Source organism: Myotis brandtii, unplaced genomic scaffold (genome assembly GCF_000412655.1).
Source record: "Myotis brandtii unplaced genomic scaffold, ASM41265v1 scaffold274, whole genome shotgun sequence".
Taxonomy (NCBI): Eukaryota; Metazoa; Chordata; class Mammalia; order Chiroptera; family Vespertilionidae; genus Myotis; species Myotis brandtii.
The window spans coordinates 4,653,590-4,660,176 of NW_005360425.1; the positions used below are offsets into that span (position 1 = coordinate 4,653,590).

General features: G+C 51.5%; 1 protein-coding gene across 1 annotated transcript in view; it reads right to left on the reverse strand.

Moving 5' to 3' along the window:
- Nucleotides 1-1,808, reverse strand: part of HEYL (hes-related family bHLH transcription factor with YRPW motif-like) — an 11,707-nt gene extending 9,899 nt beyond the window's left edge. Inside the window, exon 1 of the mRNA XM_014541607.1 lies at nt 1,790-1,808. The gene's annotated coding sequence lies outside the window, so the exon portion shown is untranslated. The remainder of the gene's footprint in view (nt 1-1,789) is intronic.
- Nucleotides 1,809-6,587: the final 4,779 nt, after the last annotated feature.

Below are 6,587 nucleotides of genomic sequence, written 5' to 3' on the forward strand. Positions count from 1 at the left end.
CCAGCCAAAGGAGGGATGTTTCCCGCATCCCAGGAGTTTCCATCACAGGGAAGAGGCCTAGCCCTCGGCCTTTTCCTGCCCGACTGGCCGAAATCCTCCCCAGCCCAACTGCTCGCCCTCCTAACGGTTTCCTGCTTCAGAGGCCTCTCCGAATGGAGGGCATTCGCTAGGCGGCACTGAGGCCATTCATCTGGCCACACCCGGAGGTGCCGTCCAGGCCCCACCCTCCGGACCCTCAGCTTTCCTGGAGAGACACCAGGTCCACAAATAACCTTAGACAAGGTGACTCCTGCCATGTCAAATGCAAAATGCCACGCATCTGAACAGGAACCATGAGCTTGCCTCCACCTCTCACTCGTCCCCTTCTCCCTGGGTTCCCGCCTCAGTGAAGCCACCCTGTCTTCCGGTTCTGCAAGGGGGACACCTGGCCACCGTCTTTGATTCCCCCTCGGTCCGTATCCCACCTCCTCAAAACCTAAAATACATCTCGCATCTGCCCTGCTCATCTCCACTGCGGCTCCGGGGACCAAGCCTCATCATCTTTCATCTAACAACTGCAGGGGTCTACTGCTGGATCCCTCTGCACCCCCCCTGCTACCCTCTGCAAGCAGGCAGAGCGATCATTTAAATGCAAATCTGATCTTATCTTAAAACTCCTCAAGGGTTTCCCCAAGCTTTTAGGATCCAGACCACCATCTTTCAGGTGGCCCAGCGAGCCCCTGCCACCTCCTAGACCCACCTCTTTTTGCTCTCTGTGTTTCAGTCTGTGAATGTACTAACTCCATCCTGTGGTTATACGGACTGTTCTCCTAGCCTAGCGTTCTCTGCCCACCACGGCTCCTTGCCCCCAAGCTCCAGCCCTGTTGCCTGATAATATATACCACCCTCAGGTCTCAACTCAAATGTCACCTTCCTAGGGAAGCCTTTTCATTTTCTTTTCTTCTTCTTTTTTTTTTTTTTAAATCCTCACCCAAGTGAGGTTATTTTTTCCATTGATTTTTAGAGAGAATTGGAGGGAGGAGGAGGGAGGAGAGAAAGAGAAGGAAGAGAGAGAGAGAAGAGAACAGAGAGACAAACATCACATGAGAGAAACACATGGATTGGTTGCCTCCCACACTCACCCTGACTAGGCCAGGGATTAAACCTGCAACCGAGGCACATGCACTTGACTGGGAATTGAACCCGAGACCCTTTGGTCTGAGGGCCAATGCTCTAACCACTGAGCAACGGGCAGGGCATGGGGAAGCCTTTTCTGAGGTCCCCCTCCTACTAGACCAGTGATGACGAACCTTTTGAGCTCGGCGTGTCAGCATTTTGAAAAACCCTAACTTAACTCTGGTGCCGTGTCACATATAGAAATTTTTTGATCTTTGCAACCATAGTAAAACAAAGATTTATATTTTTGATATTTATTTTATATATTTAAATGCCATTTAACAAAGAAAAATCAACCAAAAAAATGAGTTCGCGTGTCACCACTGACACGCGTGTCATAGGTTCGCCATCACTGTACTAGGTACTTATCCCCTACGCTACATTCCCCGGTATCCTGCATTCACAGCAGTTATGACCCTTTGTTGTTTTACATGATTGTTTGGTTAATGTCTGTCTCTCTAACAAGTCTGGAAGCTCCATGAGGTCATGACCCATGTCTGTCTCATTCACTATTGAAGCCCCATCCTCAGCGAGTGCTTGGAACATGGCAGAGCTCATGGCTGAGCTCCCTCCTGTCCTCATCTTTGGCATCACTGCCGTAGGCCTTTGTGAAATGGGGGCATCTGAGGCTCACCGGGAAGGTCCCAGTCCCCATGGTTACTCCTTTGATGTCCGAGGTTGGGTAATTTTCATCATCTGCTCGAAGAGAGAAGGTTGCAGGGAGAGACCAGACCAACATTCGTCAGATCCTGCTGCTACGCTCTGGCTTTGTGCAGCCACATCTGGGAAAGGATAGCTCCATCCACACATCTGGACAAGAAGGTCTGGTAAGAGACCAGTGAAAGCTGCTGGGAGGGATGGCCCAGCAAGCCAGGTTCAGGGAACAGATGGCCAGACCCAGAGCTCTGCAGGGCAGCTTGTTTACAGAGTTTCACTGGGGACCAGCCCCGGGAGCCAAGGTATCTAAGAAACACAGCCTTTGTCCCCCCAGGCTGGATAAGGCATCGCCAGGGGTATTGGGTTTGCTTACTCGCGTCACTGCCTCTGAGCCTGATCCCTCCTCGGGGACCATCTGTTGGAGGCTGACGCACCCCTCTCGGGGCAGGCGGCTCTGCCATCCCTTTTTCCAGTCCCCTGGCCCCTTGTTCTCTGCAGTCTTATTCCAGTCCCACAGCTAACAGGCAAACCTCACTTCACAGCTTCCCTGGCACCACTAAGTACATACCCCCCCGTGAGCCCAACAAAAGCCCCATTTTACAGAGGAGCATGCCGAGGCTGGGCAGCTGAGGCAGTCTGCAGCCGACGCAGCTGCTAAGGAGCAAAGCCAGCATGGGAAGCCATGTCTTCTGGCTCCAGATCCAGCATTGTTTTCCCTCTCAATTCCCATTTCCTGTATGTCTGAATAGCCCTCCAGTCCCCTTATCCTTAAAGTTCCCAGGGGCTCAGTGTGTGCTCATTTCCAGGCTGTGATCTGGCCCTGACACTGACAGGGAGGAGGTTCACTAAGTACATACCCCCCCGTGAGCCTAACGAAAGCCCCATTTTACAGAGGAGCATGCCGAGGCTCCGCAGCTGAGGCAGTTTGCAGCCGCGCAGCTGCTAAGGAGCAAAGCCAGCATGGGAAGCCATGTCTTCTGGCTCCAGATCCAGCATTGTTTTCCCTCTCAATTCCCATTTCCTGTATGTCTGAATAGCCCTCCAGTCCCCTTATCCTTAAAGTTCCCAGGGGCTCAGTGTGTGCTCATTTCCAGGCTGTGATCTGGCCCTGACACTGACAGGGAGGAGGTCTGAGAGCTTCTTGGCCGAGAGTCTGAAAAGAAGGCAGATTTTCACGGACCCGGAGAAGAGATGTTGACCACCGCGATCTGCTCCATGGCCCTCGAGTGGCCCCTAGCCAGAATCCTGGGGTGGGGACCGTTTTCTAGGTGGCCTGGCTGCCAGTCCTGGCCACCCTCAGTTTCCCCTGGGGAGCTCCCCTGTGGAGCCCTTGTAGATAATCCCACTCGTTTTGCATCGGCCAAAGGCAGGATGACAATGTCCTCAACGCAGGGATTTCAGACAGCACTGAGCCCAGTGGTGAAATGAGGAAACTCCGAGAGGGGAAGGGATCTGCTCCAAGCCACACAGCAAATTAGAAGAAATTTCAAGTTTCTTGCCTTTTAATCCAGTGCTTTTACCAGTGCACCCCATATAGTCATTGTCACAACTTGTAAAATTCATAGCCAGTACTTTTTGTTCTAGACAGCATGTCCACAACTACTTGTCTTATTTATTGCACAATAGCCCTGGGAGTTAAGTATTACTGAGGCCATTTCACTTCATATTTAGGAAAAACCATCATTGGATAGATGGAGTGACGGAGACACAGAGCGTTAAGAATCAAGGCCAGTAAGTCCAGTCTTCAGACTTCCAGTCTCTTCGTTAGACTACGGCCTCATGAACTTGTACCCTCCAACCCCTTAGAGAGCACCATTAATTGGAAGTTACCTTGCGCCAAAGCAGGGAGACATGCTTTGGGTTCACTGCTTTATCAAAGCCTCACCCTGTGAGGTAGGTATTAGCATCCCCATTTTGTAAGGGAGAAAACGGAGGTTCAGTGAATGGTGGTGAGAGTCAAACTCAGGTTCATCTGACTTCAAAGTCCACCATGTGCCTTAAAACATGAAGGAACAACCCTCAGACCCTGACCCAGTGCCTCACAGGGGGCAGGTGCTCATTAAATGTTTGCAGGAGGGGAAGGGAGAGGCTCTATCCCAGCATGTGTCAGGGGGCTGGGTTCAGAGAGGAGCTCGTGCGCCCTGCCTCTGACCCCCAGGGAGGCTGGCTGCTCCAGTTCCCTAGCCCTTGCCACTGTTTATCTGGCTGTCTTTGTACATGAAGCTCTTCTTCTCTGAGAGTTCCCTGAGGGCAGCGGCTGGGCAGGATACATCTGGGCCCCCCGCGCCCAGCCTAGGGTCTGGGCCACAGCAGGCATCGTTCAGTGATCCCTGAATTGAAGCATTGATGTCTGCTGGGGGAGGGCCCTTTGGTGAGTGCTACAAAGAGGGGTCTATAAGTCAGCTCTGCCAGATGTCCAACTGCTTTCTCTCCTCTGATGGGGTCTGCTCCTCTAAGAATGGAGACAGTCTCTCAAGGGCTCTAGCTGAAAGGACAACATGCTGCGAAGGAAAAGACTGCCCACCGATCCTGTAGCAGCCCAATGCCACCCCCTTCAGGAAGCCCTCCCTGCTGCCTTTGGTTATAAGTGGCCTCCACCTGTTTGGGTGCCTTCACAGCCCACAGTCTGTCTCTCGGTCCATCGTCCATGCTGTCCATGGTCTTTATGTGACCTGGAAGGTCACTGGCCAAGCTGCAAGTTCTTAAAAGACAGTAGCCAGCTCTGATCAGCCTAGCTCTCTGGTATCTATTTCGTGCCTCCGATTCATGAAGACCCAGTGACACTGAATTTGAGACCCCCCACCCCCCCATCACTACCACGTGGTGCTAGGCTCTTCCCCCACACCTAGCAGGCACAGACTCAGAGAATTACTTGTCTAAAGAGTGGGTTTTGCCCGGCCAGTATGGCCCAATGGTTGAACATCGACCTGTCGATGGTCACAGTTTGGTTCCCGGTTAGGGCACATGCCCAGGTTTCTGGCTCCATCCCCAGTAGGGGGCATGCAGGAGGCAGCTGATCAATGATTCTCTCTTATCATGAATGTTTTTATCTCTCTCTCTCTTTCTCTCTGAAACCAATAAAAATGTATATATTTTTAAAAAGCGGGGATTTTTTGGTTTGGTTTTGCTAAACAACTTAAAAAGGCTATTAAGTTGCATGGAAAATTGTTATATATCCCAAAACGCAATGTACAGGATGCAAGGGCAATATCTATTGCCTTACCTCCAATTATAAGCTATAAATAATTGAAAGCTGGTGGCATTTTACCAGGATTTGTGATTGAGGCAGGATCCCCTAGTCTCAGAAACTGGAGATCATTGAACCTATGAAATGCCCTCAAAAACATCCCTGAGAATAAAATGAACACCCCTTCCCCTTCCAATTCTGTTCTAGAGAGTCAGATCTGGGTGAGCCCGGAGAGATAAGAGAGCCCTTCTGTCCTCCCTATTTCACTGCTGAGGCAACAGGCGCACAACGGGAAAGCAATGGCCCAAGGTCACGTGGTGAGTTAGTGGCAGATTTGGGGCTGGGACCCAGGCCTGCAGGCGCCCAGTCCGCCCCTGTTGCTCTTTCAGGTTCTGGGTACCATGTGTTGGGTTCCTGACACTAATTAAGCGTTTGCTTGGGGCTAGGTCGTGTGCTAAGCTTGGCATATACTATCTCATTTGATTTTCCCAATATTCCCATGAGAATGGGTCTATTATTTATACCTATTTTATTTTTAATCCTCACCTGAGGACACACTTAGAGGACAGGAGAGAAGAGAGAGAGAGAAGAGAAGAGAAGAGAAGAGAAGAGAAGAGAAGAGAAGGAAACATCAATCAGTTGCCTTCCCTACATGCCCCTACTGGGGGGTCAAACTTGCAACCCAGGTATTTTCCCTGACGGGAATGGAACCACCAACCTTTAGTGCACAGGACGACCCTCAACCAACTGCACCACCCGGGCGGGCCATATCTACTTACAGATGAGGAAACCGAAGCTTGGGTTGTTCACAGAACTGCGAAGTAGCAGAACTGTCCGACTATACACATGTGCAGTTTGTTCTACAGGTTTGAAGCAGGTCCGAATATTTACCAAGAGCAGACAGACCTTGGCAGTAGGTGGTGCAATAGAAAGGGCGCTGGGACTGGAGCCTAGGCCGGTGCCCTGACCATGGGCAAGCCAGCTCTGGTTTTCTTCAATCAAAACCGTAGTCAAAGTCCAATTTGCTTAAAGGACAGACGTCTTTCTTCCCCTAGACGTACTATATGAAAAGTGCACCCAAATTAGGGTAAAGTTGGGACCGGATGGCTGTGCTGCACAGTGGATCCTGGACAGGGGGTGTGCCAGCAAGTCTATGAGGGTTTTCCCTAAGCGCCTCCTCGCCAACAGCCTCACCTGGGCACCTCGACAGAAAGAGACCACTCATGCCCTAACCGGTTTGGCTCAGTGGATAGAGCGTCAACCTGCGGACTGAAGGGTCCCGGGTTCGATTCCGGTTGAGGGCATGTACCTGGTTGCGGGCACATCCCCAGTGGGGGGTGCGCAGGAGGCAGCTGATCGATGTTTCTCTCTCATCGATGTTTCTAACTCTCTATCCCTTTCCCTTCCTCTCTGTGAAAAATCAATAAAATATATTTAAAAAAAAAAAAGAGACCACTCATTGGACGGACATCAGACCCGCGAGCTGAACGCGGTCTGCATCCGAGCATCCCCAGCCCTTAATGGCCGAGGGCAGCACCCGCACCCCACTCTCCACCCCCGCACACACCTGCGGGCCCTCGCCCACGCC